General features: G+C 47.7%; 1 protein-coding gene across 1 annotated transcript in view; it reads left to right on the top strand.

The window, feature by feature from the left end:
- Window positions 1-254: 254 nt before the first annotated feature.
- FAM163B (family with sequence similarity 163 member B) overlaps window positions 255-22,370 on the top strand; it is a 54,726-nt gene continuing 32,610 nt past the window's right edge. The window contains exon 1 of the mRNA XM_048823135.2: window positions 255-792. The gene's annotated coding sequence lies outside the window, so the exon portion shown is untranslated. The remainder of the gene's footprint in view (window positions 793-22,370) is intronic.

Below are 22,370 nucleotides of genomic sequence, written 5' to 3'. Positions count from 1 at the left end.
GGGCAACTACTTAGGGTCTTTGGGGGAGGGCAAATTTCCCTAGCGCCCTCCCCCTCCCCCTCCCAGCTCGCCCCCTTGCACTTAGCACAAGCCAGCACCGTCCTTGGAGCTAGGGGATCCTGCTGCTCCCTTTGCACAGGTGGCAGGGGGGAGGGGCGCCGGAGCAGACCGGGCTTACTCCAGCTCCCCCGCGCTTGCAGCCCCCCAGCGCGTGCGCCTTGTGTCTCCCCCCAGCCCCGGGGACTGGGCTGGCGCGCGCCAGCCAGGGGCCGCGCGCGCCTGCAGCTCCGCTCTCCATGCCCGGGACTAGCGCTCAGGCGGCAGCGAACGTCCTCCAGCATCAGCACCACGGGGAGCATCCTCCTCCCTCCCTCCTCCTCCTCCTCCTCAGCACCACGGGGAGCAGCAGCCGCGGCCGCGCCTCCGCGGCTGCTCGTCCAGGGCGGGTTGTTTTTGTTTTGTTTACACGCGTTTCTTTTCACGCAACCCCCGGCGCGCTCCCCTCGGAACTTCGCCGGGAGTAGAGGAGGGCGCCATGCTCCGTAGCCACCATGGCCTTGGTCTGATTGGCGGGACCTGCCGCTGGTAGCAGCGCCTGGGCGGGGAGCGAGCGAGCGAGCGTGCCCCCCCCCCACCTCAATTAAAACCACCGTCTTCGGGACGACTCGTGTGCAGTTAGGTTGTTTTGTTTTCTAGTTATTTGGTGGTTGCATTGATGCTCTCCAAGCTGGAGGCTTTGCGAAGGGAGGTCCTCGCCTGAAAGAGATCAAGGCACAATTCCAATGTTGAAAGGTAAGAGTTGGGGGGGGGGGTGAAATTGCAAAGGCTCTTTGATTTGCAACCAAATCATCTGCTCCCTTTGGGTGCCCTTCTCTCTCCACCCCTATCCACACCTCATCCTTCTCCGTGGTCATTTGCCCTTACAGTATTTTCTTTCCATACTACTTCTCATTTTCTGGCCCCCACCCCACCCCCGAGCACTCCCCCCACACCTCTTCCTCCATCCAAACCTGTTTTTGCTCCCTCCTCTTTTAAACAGCTCTAATGCCAGCGGAGGGAGTGATGCTGCTACCGTGGACTCCTTTAGATTTGACCCCTAATCCACAAGGCTTGACGGAGTACATGCAGGGATGGTAGTGGGGAGATCTAGCCTTGTTGCAATACAGTTGTGAACAGCAAGCAGGTTGGTGAGGGGAGTCCCCTGATGTTGAATGGATTGAATAGGGACAAGGGAGAAAGGATTGTACACTATGCCTGCTCAGCCCGTGTCAAGGAAACTGGTGAATCCTCCCCCATCCCACCCCCGAGAGCGGAATGAATTAAAAAATCGGGAAGCTCAACATGGTTTTTGTTGTTTTTGTAAAATGCAGGGTCATTAAATCGGCTCTCTGGGTGGCAGGAGGGAAACCCGCTATATAAGTACACAGGTCCCGTTATTAGCTACTCCGGGGCTAGCTCTCCCTCTCTCATACTCTTTAGTGACAGCTGCAGGAGTCAGAGTGGATCTGAAGTTGAATTTTTCTCACTCTCCGGACAGCGATCTGCCAGGGCACTCCAGTAGGAACCACCCACTCAGGCAAAGCATTTGTCCCCAGGTAGAGCTCCATCTCTGGATGCCTGGGGAAACTCTCAGGTGCATTCACATGGGTTTCTATAGATTGTCCCAAACCCAAGATATTAAGATAAACAAACTTCACTGCTCCCAAGTGGAGAAACAGGTCAGAGAACTGCAATCAAAGGACATAAGTTTAATATGACAGAGAAGTACAGAGCTGGATGCAAGAAAGGTGATGGCTCCAGCATCCGTCTTTTCTAAGCATGTTTGACTAACAATAACAAGACAGACCAGGTGGGTGAGGTATTATCTTTTATTGGACCAACTTCTGTTGGTAACCCAGACACGCTTTTGAGCTACACAGAGCTCTTCTACAGGCTTGGGAAATGTACTCAGGGGTGAAACAGATAGTTTAGCATAAGTAGTTAACACATATTCCAAGGGACCACTGAAGGTTAAGTGACCCATTAACTCCCCTGTAGTCATAGGATAAAAAGGGGGTTAGAGGGTTACAGATTGTTGTAATGAGGCATGAATCCAGTGTCTCTATTAAAATCAGGATTTTTCAGTGTCTAGAAAAGTTATGCATTTAAGCTGCCAGTAGGGTGACCAGATAGAAAGTGTGAAAAATCGGGATGGGGGCAGGGAATAATAGGCACCTATATAAGAAAAAGCCCCAAATATCTGGGCTATCCCTATAAAATCGGGACCTCTGCTCACCCTAGCTGCCAGGCTCATCTTTTGAAAGTGTTGTGCAGGTTTCCTTTGAGGATGAGGACTGGTAGGTGGGATATAGATTGATCACTTTCACAAAGCAATCACTTTATATCTTTGCTGATTTGGGGGGCATGAGGGAAAAAAGGGGGAAACAGCAACAATGCACTTGTCTCTTTGTGTTTTCTCAGCCATGAATTCAGAGTATAAATAAAATTAGTTCCTTAGTGTGTTGCCTACTCATGTCCAAAAGTTAACAGCTGCTGTGATTATTAACTAGGCTTCATTTTGGTTCACGTTGGCATTTAAATTAAGCATTCTGAATCATTCCTGTCATTGGGTCCAATTCTGTTAATCAGTTGCAACCCTCCACCCAAAACTCCAGTGGTTCTGAGACCAGAATCTAGCCCAAGGTCTCTACCCTCAGAAGTTTACAGACAGAGTAACTTTTTCCAAAGTGCGTAAGTGACTCTGATTTTCAGTGTGACTTAGGCTCCTAAAGGACCTGGGCCAGATTTTCAAAGGTGTCTGTGTGCCTAAAGATGTAGAGAGGCACCAAGCAGGATGCACAAAAGCATCTATACCTAACCTGCTTAGATTCTTTGTAAGTTCCACCGGGCAGCTAAATGCCTTTCTATATCTGACCCTTGGGCACTTTTGAAAATTTGACCCTAAATACTTATGGTCCCGTCCTGCCTCCATAAGGCAGTTTTGCTGCTGACTTCAGGTTAATCGAAGTCATTCCTACATAACTGAGCACAGACTCAAACCCCTGGTCTTCGCATTTGGCTATAAATTGCTGACAGGCAACAATGTCATATTGATAAATAGCTATGACTTGCTACATTGTGCCATACCCTCATAACAGAGTCACAGATAATGATACAGTCAATAGCGGCATGTAGGTGGCTGGCGTCCTGGGAGATTTGGCTTTTAAAGATGCAACTTCTTAAATCTTTAAGAAAGGGTGGGTGACAGGGTGTGTGTGTGTGTGTGTGTGTGTGGTGAGATGAGTACGCATGTGGCATGTATTTTGCTCACATTTTGTTCTGTTTCCTTGTTTATTGCTTTTCCCTCCTGGCAGATAAGTGTGGTATGTCTTTACCCTCTGACTGAGGGGGGGGAAATGTATTAAAGCAATACATTTCAGCAGAGAGACCTGGGATTCAGTGATTCGTGTAGACCAAACTTTCGTCCACACTGTATGGGGTGGTCTCTCCAGACTGAGACTGAGGGTAGGTCTACACTACGCTGCTAAATCCGACCTAAACTCGTAGTGTAGACCAGGGCTGAGGTACATTGGGCAGGGCAGGGCAACCTGTCTTGCAGAGCCTGTGCTGTACAAGTTCTGAAGATAAGGAACTTACAAGCGGGCCACAGGAACCTCTAAAGCAATGGAATCATTGCAATAGCACAGAAGTGATCAGATTGCCCGAGAAGACTGAGAGACATCAGGACCCCCCCGCCCCCCAAAAAACATTCTTTTCCGCCTCTTGCTCTCTGAAAGGTTTCCTGAGAAAATGACAAGCTAATACTGGTTTCAGGCCCACTAGCTTCTCCTCCTGGCCATTAGGAAGGTTAAACATTTCTAGGAGACCACACAGTTATCAAGGTGATGACCAGGGGCGGGATGACATGCACTGCTAAAGAGAGAGTCCAGTGGAGTGCAAGAGCTGTATCTTGTCAGAATCATGAGGGCAGGCTCCAGAAGAAGACAACATGTGATTAGGGCCACGTGCTGGAGAAGGGACCATCTAGAGATCACATAGGCTAATCCACACAGCCCTGCAAGATCCACCAAACTGAAAGTGATGCCTGACAGCACTTTGCCTATTGCTGAGCTGCTGCCTTGTTTGGCAGGGTCAGTGTTCTCATCTCTCTTCCTGCTACATTGATTGTTCCTCATTTGGACTTTTCTGTGGTCTTTTTGGAGCTGTGGCTCCTTGTTATGAGTGTATTCTTACTTAGAGCTTCAGTACTGAGAAGGTAGATTCCAGGAAGAGGTAGACAAAACCAGTTCAGGTAAATGTTGCTTGATTTCTTTATGTTCATGGCATACAAACACAGAAGTTAGATAAAAACAAATATTTTTCCTAGAAGGCTGCAACCTAATGCTACGTTATTCCTTAAAATTCAGAACAATAACACAAAAACCTAAAACCAGAGAGAGACAAAACAGACTGCTCCCTAATACAGCGAGTGTACAACTCACTCAATCTTATTCTAGGCCAGCTGTCTCCAGACAGATTCCGATCTCAGGCTTCTCTACAGAGCCTCCTAGCATGCATGCAGGACCAGAAAGCCCCTTACAAATGAAAGTGACAGCCTGCAATTATGACACAGGTTTCAGTACCCCACAGTTTCTAGGCTTTGTGGCTTTTAGTAAGCTTTGTGTTCGGGCTGGGATTTTTGTGCTTGGGAGTAAAAGTCAGTTGGATTTTGCTTCCCCACCCTCCCTACATTTTCGTGCATACTATTTTCTTACTTGAGTTAGTGTAAAGCTCTGTGTAATTGGCAGCCCTGCCCCTGCACTCCTGGGGGACTTTTGCCTGGTTAGGGTCATGGTATCGCATACTTCTCCTTCCTCCATTTCTCAGCATGTTACGTGGGTTTTCTTGCCTGCAGTTCCTCTCAAAGGGGCATCGAATCATGCTCACTGTAAAGAGTGAATACCATGAAGATAGAAGAAGGATGACTCAGGCTGAGGGGGAAGCTGTTTATTTACTCTCGTGGATCCGATGCCGTTGTCTCTTGCTTTTCAGAGTTTTTATTTTGAATGGTTTTCTGGGTTTTTTCTCTATCCTGTTCTGTGTGTATGAATAAGTGGTTTTCCCCCACCCAACTCCAATCAGACCACGCAAATTGTGGGGGCGGGGGGGGGGGTGAGAACTTATCCCCGTCCTTGGGTTTGGTTTCGTTTCGAAATGAAACAACACAGAAGTAGCCTAATTTCCCCCCCACCCCGCCCTGCCCCAAGCCCTGCCTGTTCCCATGGTTCCTCCCTGAGGGCTGTTTAGCTCCTGGGCTGCTCTCTCTTCAGTGCCACCCCCACATTCCTGATACGCAGCTGGGTAAAGAGTCCCCTGTGACAGTGTCAGCAGAACCTGCCAAACCCTTTCCAGCAGGATCAACACCTTTGTTTGCTTGGTAACATGCTGATTGATTCCAAGATGAAAAGTGGAGCCCTTGTGTACAGTCCTACAATCAGACTAGAGATGTACAGACAGCTTCTAAGCTGGAATGATATGGTGACACATTTGGACAGCACAGGATTGCGTAAAGGGCTCTTCCTCCTTGTGACAAGCTCCGACTTCCTTCTCTGCTCCACAGCTTTTATCAAGGAGACAGAATCTTGTCACACTCCATCTACAACAACATCTGACAATATCCAACTTGCCCTGGGTGTCTTTCCAGAAATAGTTAGGCCCACAGTATGCACAGATGACATCTGGATGCATTACTGTCGAGTTCAGAAATGTTCAGTAAACAAGACGGGGATCTATTGTTTGAAGGTTATTTTCAGAGACTCCTATCAAGTGATCCGGCCATGCAGAGGGGAGAGCCTTAATGGCAAGGCGATAATTGCTTTTTTAAAGTACACTTCAGAAAAGAGTCATTAGAAACCCAAGGGAAAGCTGCAGCCAGCATTAGCCAGACCAAGGGCCTGATCCAAGTAGCATGGAAGTCAAGGGAAGTTTTTCATTTACTTCAGTGATGGTTGGATCAGCCCACAGGCAGGTTCATATAATTCTGAAAGGGAACGTGCTGCTCTCGGACATATTGAGGGACAGAGTGGAGTCTGTCCAGGGTCCAAGCGTGAAAAGACTCCTCGGATATTGCAGGCAGCACAGTAATACTAGAATCAGTGTGTTAAGGCAAGAAACACAATTCTGCTAATGCTCTGCACTCGGATACAGTAGCAGCTCTCACTTAAGGCTCTCACAGCACTTTAGAAATGTTAAGTAGCCCTCGCAAAATCCTAGAAGGAAGTAAATATTATACTTAATCCTCCCTCAGCGTGAGGGGCTGGACTAGAGGACCTCTTGAGGTCCCTTCCAGCCCTATAATTCCCTGATTATTAACCTTATTTTACGGATAGGGAAATTGTGGGCCCCTGAGGTTAAGAGACTTGCCTAGATTTTCAGGCAGTGAACAGGAACCAGGAGTCCTGAAGTCCAGTCCCCTCTGTAACCACTAGCGTTCACACTTTCAGCTGGAGTAACAACTGGAGGCAGACATATGACAAGACATATTCCTCTCTTGAGTCAGAGATACCATAGAGGTCATAGGAATCTTCTAAGACCTGTAGCATGTGCAGGGAGCCCTTTATCTGATTTTGTCCCCAGAATACGAGGTTTGAGGAGACAAACATCTCTTTTTTGAGTTGGATTGCTTTACCACTTCCTACTACTCCTGAGAGAGAGGAAGGATTAGATCTCCCGCTGAGCCAGGTTAGCCAGTCAATGCCACAGTGAGCGTCCATAATGCTGACAAATCTCCAGGCTCGGATCATAGACTCATAGAGTTTAATGCCAGAAGGCACCAGTGGATCATTTAGATGAGGTAAGTTTTCGAGATATACCACCGATGTTTTGCTCCCAGTGCCTCCATTGGGTTACTGGTTTGTTTAATTTTTCACCACTCCCAGTTCAATGAATGCAACTTTAATAATCTCCATTCACAAAATAGGGCGGGAGGGGTGGGCGGGGGGCGGAAGGAATATTTTCAAAAACAAGGCTTCTTCCTTGATCCAGATGCCAAAATGTTTCCCAAATTCTGCAGAAGAGTACGGATTTGATTCTGGCATCACCTACACCAGCATCACACCAATATAGCTCCATGGCCTTCAGTGAAATTACTCCTGGTTTATGCTGGTGGGAGGGTGAGCCAGACCAGGTCCATTTGTAATTTCATGCAGTTGAGAACAGTATGAAATAGTGCCGGGTTTGCCTGCCTATTACAGCAGTTTTGCCTCTATGTCTAAGGACTGGTCTGGACTTGTCAGTTGGGGGTGTCTATCACTCTGCTAGGCTGGCAGAGTTATCTGCGTCCAAACAGGGTTCCTAGCTTACCTGAGTATTCTGCGACCCGGTGGTGGATTAGCCACTGGGCCAACAGGGCCCAGACCCAGGGACCCAGGCCTATTGGGGTGCCCCGTAAAAATGGGTGCCCCCGTGCCCCGATCTGCTCTGTCTGCCCAGCACTCCTGCCGGGGAGTGGGGTCGGGGTATGGGAGCTTGCCCCATTCCACCCACCTGGCACTTCAGCTGGATCAGGGTGGAAGGCCTTGCCCCGCTCCACCCAGCGCTCCAGCCGGGGAGTGGGGTCGGAGCACAAGGGCTTGCCCCGTTCCACCTGCCCAGCACTCCAGACAGGGAGTGGGGTCAGGGTGCAGGGGCAGGCCACTGTAGCCCGGCCAGAGCACCAGGCAGGCAGAGCATGGCAAGCCCCTGCGCCCTGACCCCACGCTCCCTGGCAGCCAGGAGGGTGGAGTGGGGCAAGCCTCCGCACCCCGACCCCATTTCCCAAGCAGCAGCAATCAACGAGGGGCAGGGGGACTGCAGGCGGAAGGGGTAGGGAGGTCCCCCACTTGCTCTGGCCCAGGGGCCCCACAAAACCCTAATCCACCCCTGCTGCCACCCACCAATAAATACTCCATTTTAAGATTTGGTTGTTGAAATGCTGGTGGTGTCACAAAGCCTGTATCCGATTTATAAAGCCAGACCCTCAGCAGGTGTAAAGGAGCATAGCTCTGTTGCCCAATGGAGCAATGCTGATTCACTCTAGCTGTGGGCCTGGCTTTCGGAAAATGCTGATTCTTACCCTACACAGCCTACAGGTTTATTTCTGGGTACTCAGGGTGGCCTCTTTTGGCTGCTTGGATTTTGCCTGGCTACAGGGGACCTCTCTCTTGTGTGGTTCATTAACTATGGTCTGATCTCAAGCATTTAGGCAGCGAGACAACCCTTAGAGGTCCTCACCCTTAAACAATAGGTCTCATTTGAAAAGCAAGTGGGAGTTTGCTGTGTGGTCTCAAATTTCCTCTAAATCCATGATAATTGGCTCATCTTTGAAGTGGATGACCACAGATCATCTCTTTGATGCGTAGGAGACAAGGCCCTCTGAATTGCTAGATTCTAAATAGGGAGTCAAAGACTGTTCATGAGTTACAGGTTCATCAAAAAAGCCAGAGCTACAGTAGCTCATTATCTGAAGAACACTGTAAGTGCTGGGCATATCGAGAAAAAAAGTAAAACTGAGATTACTTTCCCGAGTGAATTGGGGAGAAAGAGCTCTTATACCATTTAATACATTAATATAGAGAACGATCTGAAGTGGCTTGGCCAGATGACTGCCCGAAGACCATGTCATTCTGTTTAGATTTGATTTTAATGACCAAGAAACTGATGCTTTAATGTTGCCTGTTCCATTTATATTGGCAAGGGACAGAATCTGATTGCCTTATTCGTCTCAAATCGGGGACTGTTTGAGAAGAACGGTACTACCCAAAGGGAGCTCAGAGGGATATCAGAATTAGTGAAAGGGAGCTCACTTGCCGAAGGAAAGGTAAATATACAGATTGCTGGATAACGTATGTGCCCCGAAATTCTCAGAAGAATGCAGAAGCATAGTACCAAATCCTGAAGCATTTATCTCCCTTTGGCTCTTAACCAATGGCCTACAGGGCTAAAGCAGATCAGAATTTCTTGAGATATAAAGACTTGAAAATGGGTACCATTCACAGTAGAAACAAGCGTTAAGTACTATAATAAAAGATGGTGCATTAACTTAATTGAGGTTTCAGAGGAACAGCCCTGTTAGTCTGTATTCGCAAAAAGAAAAGGAGTACTTGTGGCACCTTAGAGACTAACCAATTTATTTGAGCATGAGCTTTCGTGAGCTACAGCTCACTTCATCAGATGTTTGTTGTGTTTACAATGGAACAAGTTTATCGTTCCTCAGTTTGAAGTGAAGTGCATTCAAGTCCCCAAGTACCATTCCAGTTCCCAAACCTGTGCACTGAAGTGTACAACTTGCAGTTGCAGTTATACTGAACCGACCATCCAAAAGGGAAGATTTTCTGTGAGGAAAATAGAAAAGGAGGACTTGGGGCACCGTAGACACTAACAAATTTATTTGAGCATAAGCTTTCGTGAGCTACAGCTCACTTCATCGGATGCATTCCTGTAGCTCATGAAAGCTTATGCTCAAATAAATTTGTCAGTCTCTAAGGTGCCACAAGGCCTCCTTTTCTTTTTGCGGATACAGACTAACACAGCTGCTACTCTGAAACCTGTGAGGAAAATGACATCACTGCCCTTCTCTTTAATCCCAATTTCCTCTCTTTGCCTTTTTAAGCATTCCCAGTGCAGGAAAGGTGTTTTGGTTTTGCAGTGGTAGTTTGCCTCTGGGTTCCATTAGATCTCACTTGGGATCTGGATTTAGTCCAGTTCCAGCCTCTGCCGCAGACTTTGTCTCTGACCTTGGGGACGTCAGTTTAATCTCTCGGTGCCTCAGTGACCTATCACTAAAATGGGGATAATAATGCTTCCTTTCTCACACCCTTTGCTTGTCTTGCTAGTGAGACTATAAGATCTTTGGGGCAGGGACTGTTATATGCACAGCACCTTGCACAATGGGGCCTTGGCTTCTGTTGGAACTGCTGTTCTGAGAATACTGACAGAACCGCCAAAGCTTAGCAGGACTGAGAGAAAGTGCTCCTGGTTTTTCCCATCTCCCTAATGGCCAAGCTAGGGTGATCTGACATTTGGTTTTACATACCCTCACCCTCGGGTTTTGGTTTTCAGAGCGGACCCCAAGAGTGGTTGCTGGCCTCCTTCCACCAGGAGGCCACAGCTCCAAAAGTGCATTGATTCCTGGGGTCCCCAGTGCAGCCTCTGCCAGCAGAGATCTCGTGGCACTCCCAGCACATGCTGAAGCTGCCCCAGCCAACCCATGCCTTGAAAGAGAATGGTGGTGGCATGGCAGAATCACTGCCAGGTGGTCCAGGGCTGAGGCCGATACAGCTGGAACGGGTTCGGTCCTATGACTGTTGAAACAACCAGTACAGTGACCGCTCGGGCTGTCGTCCCCAGTAGAATATCAGCTGTAATAAAACTGTTAAAATCACCATGTCCCCCTAGTGGCGAGTTTTGCCGTCCCTCAGTGATCACATCATTTGCAATACGGAAAGGATGATCTTCGTAAAGGTTTATTGTGCTTTTGGAAACTGAATATTCACGCTGATGGGCAGCCCTTGCAAAAGGTGCTGTCAGAAACGTTTCCTTAGATAGAAAATACTGATGCAAGTTGACTCACTTTAACTTTCAGCAATAGAAATCATTGGCAATACAATAGCCCCTGTATTATTACTGGGAGCAAGGTTGTTTGTTAATAACAAATGTGTATGTTAAATAGAGAGAGAGTCTGTGTAAAGGAAGTCTAGGACCCACTCCTATGATGCCAAGGTGGCCAAAGACTCAGCTGCACTATGGGCTTTAGAATACTCCCGCTGGTACCTTGGCTGCTTTAATGATGGCCTAGTGGTTGAGCATGTGAGAGATCCAGGATCTGTTCCAGTCTCTTTCTGCAAGCCAGCATGGGTGGGAGTTGCAGGAATGCAGCACAAAGGACGTGAGTAGACGGGCATATCTTATTTTGTTCAAACTTGTTCTCTCTGGCTAATTAAGGACTTGAAATAAAAGGCTGCAAAGGGAGCTCTTTCTAATCTTCCTTAGTTGGAAAGATTATTGGTGTGATGCAGGGAATAAATGGATCCTCAGGAATGCTGTAGGTGTGAGCATGGGAGTACATAGGTATTAAGCGTTGATTTGGGTTTTCTGTTGGGCTTGTTATTATTATTAGATCAAATAGAGATCGGGGACATGTTCCAAACTTTTGTCTTTCCCTGTGGGTTTTCTCTGAGATTGCTCTCTATGTACAAACAAGAAAGGGGGGAAACCCAGTCATGGGGAGGCAGCTTCCCTTGAGGGTACACAAAAATCTGTTTGTCTAATGGAGGAACAGTGTGCAGCAGTTAAATTGTTTCCCATTCGGATGTACGCCCAATTTAAAGGATTTTCTAAAAGCCTGTCAGGTGACTGCTCTGTGTTAGAAACCCAGTGAGTGATCCTGCGGTCATTGAAGTCATTTTCAAAACTCCCATCCCCGTTGATGGCAACAGGAAGAGGAGCCCAATTCAGTGAGGCATTCTTGGAAAATGAAGGTTGGCTTAAGCTATGGGTTCATTCCTTGATGGTGCTGCGGGCCCTCCACTCTCAAGGGCCAGAGGAGACCCAGAGGGCACTCAGCACCTCACATAGCATTCAGCACCGTGCAGAACCCAAACTCAAGCATGTTGCTCTGCACTGGAGGGCAGGAAATGCCAAACATGCTAAGTCCTAGGTAAACCCTCTGGCCAGTGCTGGGAATAGCATCCATGCTCTCACCCCCAGTTCCAGGAGACGCCAAACGTAATTTGTGCAAACCTGTTAAAAGCAAACAGTCCCGGCCTGATTTTCCTGTTGCCTGCCTAACTTTGCATCCGTTTAACACCACTGAATTCAGCAGAAGTACTCCTGATTTATGCAGGGATAAGCGAGAGCAGAGTCGGCTCCTCTATATGAGGCATTTTCTAGTTTGAGGATGTTTCCCCCTTCTTCTCCCTCCTCCCCAATAATCTGTCATTTTTTAAAAATAAACCTTCATAGAACATCCTGATGACTCCATGAGACTACAATGGGGATCAGACTTCAACAAGCAGGCAGCTGGTCTTGCTGCCTCCCTGGGGGCCTTTTAGCATGTCGTCTGACTTGTTTGATGTTAGGACTGGCAAGCAAAAGGCAGGTAGATGTCTTGAAACTTTAATCTAGCAGGATCATTAGTAAATAACCCATCAATAATAACAATAATATTGACGACAGTAGCCTATAATTGCCTCATTATAGAAATATGCAAGGGATTCTGTCAGAACTAACATTTAGGTTTTGTTTAAAAAGGGAAGGGTTAGAAAAGCTAATATTGTTGAGAGAAATATTTTCAGAAAACTTACTAAAAAAGCCAATGCTTTGTTTTGGTTTAGAGTCAAACATTCCCTTGTAAATGCAAACATTGCAACTTTGTACCAGCGCATGAGAACCCAAACTGACTAAAAACGAAAGGCAAACTTCCTAGAAATGTTCTAGCACCGTTTCAGTGACAGGTATGCAGACTGAATTATTTCTGTGCAACATGGCATGCCTCATAGCCCCTCCACTAGATTGTCAAGAAGACTATTTTGTAGCATATTTATTTCACAGTTCCTTGTGTGCACAGCCCCTTCTCCACACTAGCCAGAAAAATCATGCTAGCAAGAGCAGTGTTTATAGACAACCTACATATATACAGTTCCTACACACATGGTTTCACACCCCCTCTGTCTTCCTGCAGTCAGATCCACATAGAGAGACCCTAGTGCTCAGCTGGGCTCTGTAGGGTGTGATGGAGGATACAAATCCCACACTGGAAAACAAGGAGTTAGGCAGCTGCTCTGGGCTCTGCCAGCCCCGCACAGCCACATCTGCAAGGGGGAGGTTAAAGGGGGAGCAGAGCGGCTCATTTGTTGGCAGAGCAGGGAACAGAGCCAGACCTTCAGGGCTGAGAAAAGGGCTGACTGAAGCCAGGAGTTTCCCAGACGACCACTGCGGGAAAGGAGGGCTAGATCCTGGTGCACCCTGAGAAGGGAGTCATTCCCCTCTGCTTCTTACAATCTCAGCTTATTTGCATTAATTCCCCTTGCTTTTGTTCATGGACTATGCTGGAAGGGGAGAGACTTTAAAGGGACCTGGCTAGAGGGCCAAGTGATGGAGTGAGGCCGGTCACTGCATAGGCAGAGCAGCAGTTGGCAGGAGACACTTGGGAGGGGGAGGGGAGGTAGAGCTGCTACACCATGCCCAGCCACAAGGAGGCACCACCAGTGAGTCATCTTCTTCCCCAGGGATACAGGTGTCCGTGCTAGGGGGTCTGGTTGCAGGATTTGGGGCAGAGTATGGAAAGAACTTTATACGCACCTGTTCTTGGTTTAGTCCTGAGGAGAGTTCTGGGAGCTCCTCATAAGCACTAATTATTTGGAGGATGTCACGACATGCTTCAAACAATTCATCAGGGAAACAGTTTCTTCTAATATTCTCCCAGCTGTAACTCAAGCCAGATACCCTTGAGTACCAGTTCCAAGGATAGTGAGAAAAAAGACATGATGGCACCAGAGAATCTTTTATGGCGACCATCTCCCACCTAGCCATGGGCTCCCTGCATGGCATTTTATAAACCCATGGAAGAAAAAAACAACGGTGGGACTGGAACCAGGGTCAGCTTTGGGAACAGAGAAATGAATTACACTGGGTGCCATCTTGATCCATGTGGAGCTCCATGCCAATTGGAGCAAATCAAGATGCCAGCATCTTCTGTGCCTCAGGCTGGACATACAGACAGTTAATGCTGCGGCTCTCTGGGCAGTCCCCAGTGTGCTGAGTGGCCTCTCTCAAAGCGCTCCACTACTGAACTCTGAGAGCAGCTTTGCAGAGCCTGAGGCAGCAAAGCACTTCTTGGTGCTTCACTCACCCCCTGATGTTTGCATCAACTTCAGTGGGAGCAGGATTGGGTCCTTAGCAAACACTGATCTTTTTCCCAGGAGGTGTTGCGGAAATTGCAAAAGCTCTGGCTAAAGGAGGGAAAAGAGCAACAGGATCTATCCTTTCCAAGTCTGGCAGGAAGTTTTCTCTACAGGAATTTAAGTAGAGCCACCTGGCTTGGGGTGAAATTTTTAATTTTTTTAACTCTGATTTTAAAAGGTTTTAAAATGTATCCCTGGTCTGAGTGCCAGCATGAGACCTATAAATTCTAAGTGGGGCTTAGCTGGTGCAGAGATATGAGCTAGCCCTGTGCACAGAGGTGCACTTCCCCAAAGCAGTCAAGCATGTGCTAAGTAAGGATGGGCCCACAATGAGTTGGGGGCAGGCGTGAAGATATTTGTAATCCCCAAAAGAGATTTCTGGCGCTGTTCACGTTGTAAGTGGCTTCACCAGCTGGCAGACTTTTATCACATTTAAAATCTCTGGGCCGTTATCGCTGATGGCTCCCCCTCATTTTAACAAGCTTTATTCAGATGATCACCTGCAGGTCAGCACCAACACGCACATGCATGCCAGAACTGTTCAGATTTCGAAATATCAGGGGATCAAGGGGATACTGAGCAGAAGATAAACTGTTTTTTTTAAAAGGGAAGCTAATGAAGAGCTGTCTTTGGTGATCACTGCTGCGCGGTCAAACACCTCCGGCTAGGAGGAAGTGGTGGATAATTTGGAACATTGGGAAAGTTTTAATTAAAGGTTTGCTACACTGAATATCTGACCTTTTGCGTCATTCCCTTTGCAAGCCTCGGCCTTTGGGCAGGAAGCATCATTTAGTGACATAACTTACCAGCTCGTCAGCTCCCTGCTTCAGAGTCAGCACCGTTCAAGGAAGGAGCAGTGGAATTCTGCTGTCACTGACTGACACTGATCTCCTTGGGGTGGCAGTGGAGGTGATCTGAATCAGAGCCCAATTCTGCAACTGGATGTTGTCAGACAGCAAGAGGAATAGCAAGGAGCCGTATAAAGTATAAAACCTCTTGGAATAGCTGCCATTACTCTGCTGCTGGCACTCTGGCTCGCCTGCTGTCCTGCCCCTTCCTGTATTTGAGTATAAACAAGGCCAGCTGGAGGCGAGAAGTCGCTTACTTACTTTTAGGCTCAGTTGTCAAAAGCGAGCAGTGATTCTGGGTGCCCAGCTTGAGACCTGACTCCCAGAGGGCAGGTGCTTAGTACTTCCTGGATCCTTCAGGGTGTCTCGAGTTGGGCACCAAATCCCAAGGCACCCCAAAATCACAGGTCACTTATTGAAGATGTAGGCAGTCGTGTGGTGAAAATCCTCTAGAAACCAAGGGCCAAACATCTGGGGTCTGCCCACCGAAGAGCCTCACACTTTAAGGCTTCAAAAACAAGGCAAATCTTTGTGTGTGTGCGTGTGCTCACTAATTGTGATCATCTCTATGCCTCAGTGCTACTGCCCAGGGCTGGTGACATGAATAATCAGCTACCGTTTGGAGAGTATTAATTATAATATCATTATTAAGGAGCCTATTTAGAAGAGTCATTTCAAAGGCAATGGTTGCAACGTCCTAATGCTGCGATACAAGATATCCAACATCTCTTTTGATTTCTGAGCGATGTTATCCCTGGGAACCATCAATATTTTCAACATTTGATCTAAGCAGCTCTCTGAAGCCCCCGTGTTTTTCAGCGGAACTATTTGTGTGCGGGATTTTTTTAATGTTAATGCTTGAAATTATCCATATAAATTGCATGAGTTTCTTCTCTCTGCTTTTCACCCATGATTGAGTGAGAATTTCAAGATAAATCTCTCTCATATCATGGGATAAGCTGTAACTGAATGAAGGGGAGAACAAAAGCAAGATTTACAGGAAGGTTTTTAATAGAAGTTGCTGAGAGAGCCTGAACATTACCTTTGAGGACTATTGTCTGTGTTTATTCTCCCGATATTGCATGTGTCTGTTAAATCCTTCCTCAAAATCTATAGCAAAAAGGGATTCTGCAGCCTGTCATTGTAAGAAAACCCATGGTATCCAGCCACATTGCTCTCCCTTATCATTGAAACTATGTGCAGAGGAAGGCGCTTGCATTCTTCTGCTGCGTCAGACATGACCTGCAATTCTGATACTTGCGCCAAATTTCTGAACGGTAATCCCAGCATATTGCATGACACAACCAGAGGGGAATGCGAGCCAATCACTAGCCCCACCCTGCCTGTCCCATGGACACTGAAATCCTTATCCTCAGAGGGGCTGAGCACTTCAGCTTCTCGGCACCTCTGAACATCGGACCCTCTGGGCCGATCTGTCTGGAACAAGTGTTAGCAGTAGAAGGGTGGGCTTAGGTAGGTTGGGGAACAACATTGCAAGCTAGGGAATGTGTTCCTGATTGTTTTGTCTGGCCGGACAGGGCCAGCAGCATATTGATGACAATCCCTTGAATTTGCATTGCAGCCAAATTACCTTACTCGGATGCAATAAGGAAAAATACAGCTTGTTTTTCATTAGACAGGTTGGACCTGTGCCTCTATGAGACCAACTTAAACCTGTAGCTATGGCAACCCCCTGCAGGTTTTTTTTTTGTTTTTTTTTTTTTAAAGACTAGGATGTGTGTCTCCCCTGAGCTACCCCAGGGCTGTTCCCTGCACTGCGCCAGTGTTTCTGCGGGAAGCTCCTTGAGTTCTGGTTCTCCTGCCTTTTGTTTGGGGACGGGGGGGGGACGGGGGGGAAAGAGGAGGAGGCATGTTTTATATGCTGATCCCTGCCGGTGCCCAGGGACTAGAAAGGGACCAACTTCTCCTGTCTAATTTCCAATCTTATGAAGATATGGAAGGTTTGAAAGTTCAGCCTGAGCTCAGGTACTCTTGGATTCTTGTCACACTTAGATGGTGGGGAAAGAGATCAGGAGAATGAGAGAGAGAATAAATCCTATGGATAAAGGGGGGAAAACGGAGCTGAGTACGGACTGGAGCGGAGAGCGAGGACAGAGAATGCAGGGAAAGGATATGCTCGAATTGCAACAGGAATTCATTCAGGGCAGTCAGATGGCTAATGTTATACAGGGGGCCAGACACTCGACTGTCACAATGGTCCCATCTGGCCTTGGAATCTGTGAACAGAAAGAGGTAGAGAGAAAGAGAAATTCAAATGAAAGAATAAACGGTAACAGACACAGATCCCAGCTGGGCCAGGTTGGTTTGTGAGGGGCTCTGCTAACCCACGAACAGTGCCCCAGCTACTCTTGGGTTAGAAAAGAGCGGGTTTTTTAACTGACTTGGGGGTTAAATCCCAGGAATTTAAAAATAGTAAATTATGAATTAGAGGAAAAAGTAAATTGCAGGAGACTCGAATAATCTCACAAAGTCTGCAAACCACCCAGAATAGCTGGGCAGGTTTGCAAACCCTCCCATTTCTGAAGTACCTTCCTTCCTGCCAGGCCCCTTCCCTTTAGTTCATTCAGTTGCCATCACCCTGTGTCTTGGGCTGGCCACCTGCACAAAGCTTGGAATCATGGGCAGGATTTTCCAACAGACCCAAAAGAGAGGAGTTCAGGTCTGAGGAGGACATGGCTTTTGGAGACAGAGCCCAGTGGCTGGTATCTGATGGGCTGTCAGTGATGTCGTATCCGGGTCAGCCACACCCACACACAGTGCTGGAGATGTACAACTTTAAACCTCTAGGCTGGTGTTTGGAATCCAGGCTGTGTTAATTGCGGTGATACGTCGTTACTATCTGATGGTGGGTTGGTGGCTCACAGTCCAGTTTCTAGCAGACACATGCCCACACAGTCCCTTCTTGGCAGTCTGAACAAGAAAGCCAAGGGCTGACTGGGCCAAGGAGGCTTCTCGCTCCTCTTCCTCTGGTTTCCTCTTACACTGCTGCTGCCCAGACTGCACCTGTTTTGAGGATAACCAGAGAACATCAGCCTCCAGAGCGATGAGTCTGGGACCTTTCATGAGCTCTAAGGAAATAATCCGTGCGAGTGCATAGGTCTGATTGTTTCCCTTGTTTGGATGCATGAATCCCATTTAGTAAGGATGGGGGGGTGGGGAAATGAGTGTACTTTACAATCATTCTTAACCACCTGAGATCTTTTCCCTTGTAACACCACCCGGAGCTGTGCTATCATCCCCTAGAAATGCAATGCCAGTTGGGTCCTATTGCTTAAATTAAACGTACAGTCTGTTTGTCCTTTCTCTGTCCTGCTGACAGTCAGCCCTGCCTCATGACATTGGCAAGGATCAGCATGGCAAGGGGCTCAGGAGTGAGGGGATGGCACAAAATATTTGGCAGCTCCTTCAACGCCAATCAGTATTCTACTTCTGTGGATGCAAACATAGTGTAATGATCTTGCCTCTGCCACTAACTCACTGTGTGACCTTGGGGAAGTGACTTACCCACTTGTGTTTTTCATCCCCCAGGTGGAGGGTTTTATTGAAGTGCAAAGCATTGTCCAGTCTATACATTAATGTCCATTTTGTTTGAAACTGAAGGTGAGCAGAGTTGTCTGTAATATTTGGGGAGCACATGTCCAGTGGGGAAAGGCTCTGCTACCTTCTGGCACGTTTCCAGGAGCAGCAGAAGCCAAATGCTTGTTAGCAATGAGCTTCTCCATTAATACAGGCCCAAATCCTTGCTCTGACAAAAAGTCCCCTTGATTGAATGGGACTTACTGTCTGTCTGAGTAAGGAAGAGCAAGAGCCTCGGGGTTTGACCCATTGTTTGTCTGTTTATCTTAGTGATGCTGACATGGCAGAAGTGTATTATCAAATGGTTGCTCTACAGAGCCCCAACCAGCAAACTGAACCTTTAATGCTCTACACTGCAAGCTTCTGTAGGAAGTGGAGGAGTCAGTGGGACAATGCCCAAGACCACACAGGCAAATCCTTCCCTACGCTGTTCCCTGGAACACCGCATCTGTGAAACACCTGACTGTCGGTCTGTAATTTATTTGTAAATTGCAGCCATTTGAGGAGGCTAAACATCAGAACATTTGACTCTCCGGCAGTGCCATAAACACTTAAACATTGTCTTCAGCAAAATAATCCCAGTCTCCAAAGGGTTTGAGTGACATGTTGGGGGATAGGGAGCATTTAGAATATGCATTCTCCTACGTGATCTACACAGTATTCATGCTCTACTTCCTGCAGGTGAATTGGCCTCAGTAGCTCAGCACCATGTGAATACTCAAGGGTGCTCTTAATCACAGGCATGTGTAATAGTGACAGGACAGGGCAGGCCTAACTCCTGCCCCCATTTCCCAGAAAGAAAGGTAAACACTCCATCATGCTGTTCCCTTGTCAGATATCCCCTGCAGGGACGAGTCAGAAGAAGCAGGGCTAGGAACTCTAGCATTAAGTGTCCAGGATCAAGAATCAACTTTTAGCAGGTGAAAAGTGCGAATCAGTTACCATTGCACTTTGCGTTTCTACAGCCCTTTTATCTAAGGACCCCACAGCATTCATTAATGGCACTCTTCTAAGGTAGGCTATAGTCCCAGAGGTTACACACCCTGATGTGCAGCCACTTCCGGGGTCCGATACAGCAGATGTTTGGTAGTGCACAGCAACGCTACACAGTAGTTTAGTACAGAAAATACAGACCGGGGTATGCAATGGCAACTGAAGAGTGTGTGTGGGGTGTGGGGGGGAGGGATGTAATCTGAATGAGTTTGACTATGATCGTATCACTGGGTCGATGCCAACTGGCTTCTGTGAAAAAATGACCTGGGATCTGCTATGACCTCAGGTGGTCAGGACGTCAGTGATTACATAACGATGAACAATAACTGACCAGCCTCATCCCTGAGGTAACCCCACCAGGGTCCATGTGGCCCAGGAACTCTAAGAACGTAAGGAACGTGTCCGAGGGACCAAACACTTTGCAAACACCAGATCATTCTCCTAAACACTCCCTAACTCTACTTTGCTGTGAAGCCTACAAGAAAGCTGACAACAGTTAGGCAATGGGTGTGCATTGGCTACCACCTATCCATCAGTGACGCTGGAACATTTTTAATAGTGGGGGTGCTGAAAGCCAGCTGCCTTACTCCTGTCCACCCCCCGCCCCCCCAAGCTGAGGCTGGGAGGAAAGTCCCGGGCAGAGAGGAGGAAAGCCCCAGGCACGGAGCCGGGAGGAAAACCCTGGGTGCAGGGCTGACTACTGGGACTCCAGGTGAGCGGGGTGACAGCCGGGACCCTGGGCGCGGAGTGATAGCAGAACCCCAGGCACACAGGGCTGCAGCACCCCCCGCACCCATAGTTCCCACACCTATGCCTATCATGGTGACCAGCACTGTCTCATTGTTTCCACGTGCTCCCCCATTTGGCCGTGTTTATCCACCTGTTTTCTGTTGTCTTATATTTGGATTGTAAACTCTCTGGGGCAGGGACTGTCTTTTTGTTCTGTGTCTGTACAGCACCTAGCACAATGGGGTCCTGGTCCGTGACTGGGGTTCTTAGGTAGTACAAATAATATTAATAAATAAATAAATCATCTCACCCTAAAGACCCCTGTGCAGCTGGTGCAGGTAACAGGCTCCGTCACTTCATCCCCTTCATTCTTCTTGGCCACATTCATTAACTGAGACTTTTCACCACTGACAGTTGGCATATGGATCCCCAGCTGGATTCTTTCATTGCCCTTTTAAAATGCCTCTCCCCATATAATCACTTCCCTTGGTGATAGCAGCCAGGACAGGAAGCTGAAGCTGCACCACACACAACACAAGAGCCGGCAAAAGCCTGTACTGCTTTGTCTTTAGTTATTTGCGGTCATTTGTGTTTTATAAAATGATCTGGAAGCAGCTGTACCTTCTCTGCTTGCCATTTGCCCTCATTCGACAAGACTAGACTAATGTGTATGCACAGAGTATGCCTCGCCCCCAGCCAGGGGCCTCATTTCCCATCCTGGGACAATTCTGAAAAATTGTCCCCTTCCGTATCAGGAGAGGTAGTCAAACTCTCAAGAATTCCTATCAACCAAATACTGCCCCCCACTTTGGTTGTGGGTCAACCAAAACTTTGTGTTTCTGTTTTGACCTTTTCTTAGTTTATCATAAAAAAATTGAATTAACTTAAATTTCCAAAATTTAAATGGTATTGAAGTGAAAAACTGAATTTTTCATTTTGAAAATCTTACATTTTGGGGAAAAAAAATATTCAGGGTTTTTTTTAAAAAAAAACAGGAAATTTGTCAAAATTGACCCTTTCCAGTTAAAGGTTTCAGTTCCAACAAATCAGAATGAGCCTGGCCCCAAGCTGATTGGCTACATGTCTTTGCAACCAGGTGCAGGAACTAGCCACGCATGCCAGGTGCATGAACTAGGTGGCCAGCCTAGCGCTCACAAGATTGCTAGTCTGGGTTCCTGCCTGGTTCTTGTCCAGAGCTGCTGGGGAATGAAGTGGGAAAAAGGCCTCTTGCCCTCTCTCCCTTATTCAAGTGCACCTCTGCAAGACAGGGCAGGATTTCGTAAGGTGGTCGTGTCCTTCCTACGCAGCAGGGAGCCAATTAAACACTGAACTCTGCTCATGTACATAGGAAAGGGGTTGGATTCAGTCAAGACCGGCGAGTTTCCAGGTTAAGTGCCAAGTGAGAAGCTGGAATAACCACAGAGGGACTTGCTTCTTAATGGCTGCATTAGAACTAGCTTGTGAGGAATCCTCCCTGCGGCTCAGCGCAGAGAGAACAGTACCAGAGCGTGAAATCTCTGCGAAAGAACTCTGCAGAGAGCCATGAGACCACCTGTCCCTGACACATCCCTCTGCCTGCATATGGAGCAGTGCAGAGTCTGCCTGGCTTCCTGTCTGGAGATGGTTCTAGATCCCAACTTCCCCAGAGTTTGGGGGTGTCTAGATCTGGGGTGGTTTGGTCTGGGCCTGTCTCTAGCAAAGATTGAATTTCCCGGCTCCTTGGCTGAGAGCAGCTCCTCTCTCGGTTTTGGTCTCAGCGCCAAGCCATGGTTTTGCTCTGTGCTGTGCATTATTGTGGATGGTTTTGTCGTTGCCCGGGGGGAAAGCTTAGCGGTCTAAACGCAAGCCCTGAAACACCCAGAGTCCCTTTGTAGTGCATGACCAAATCACAGCAGGGCTGCCTCGATCCTTCATCCTTCCCGAGCAAATGGACTGAATTCCAAGCCATTTACTGCACACAGGCCTTTTGGGTTTGCATGAACACTATATCTCTTAGGGTCCGGGCATTGCTAAAAGAATAGGACTTTGTCAGGTCCCCACCGTGGGGAGTAAACCAAGGAGATTGAGTGTGAAAGGTCTGTCCTGTTTGAGCTAAAGGAATAACTCTGTTAGACAGCAGCTGTAGTTGATTCTTGTCGTCTATAGGGAGCAGTCACTAGAGGGAGACAAAGATCCATAGTCACCGAGCATAGGTTACATCTTCTTGATCAAAGTCCCTGTCCCCTGGTGTCATGCAGTGTGTGCCTTAGAGAGGGCTGTTTGGAACGTTCTCTGGGATCCTTCA

The sequence above is a fragment of the Caretta caretta genome, chromosome 16, assembly GCF_965140235.1.
Source record: "Caretta caretta isolate rCarCar2 chromosome 16, rCarCar1.hap1, whole genome shotgun sequence".
NCBI lineage: Eukaryota > Metazoa > Chordata > Testudines > Cheloniidae > Caretta > Caretta caretta.
The sequence above is the reverse complement of the archived record's forward strand: the minus strand, read 5'-3'. Positions and strand labels throughout refer to the sequence as shown.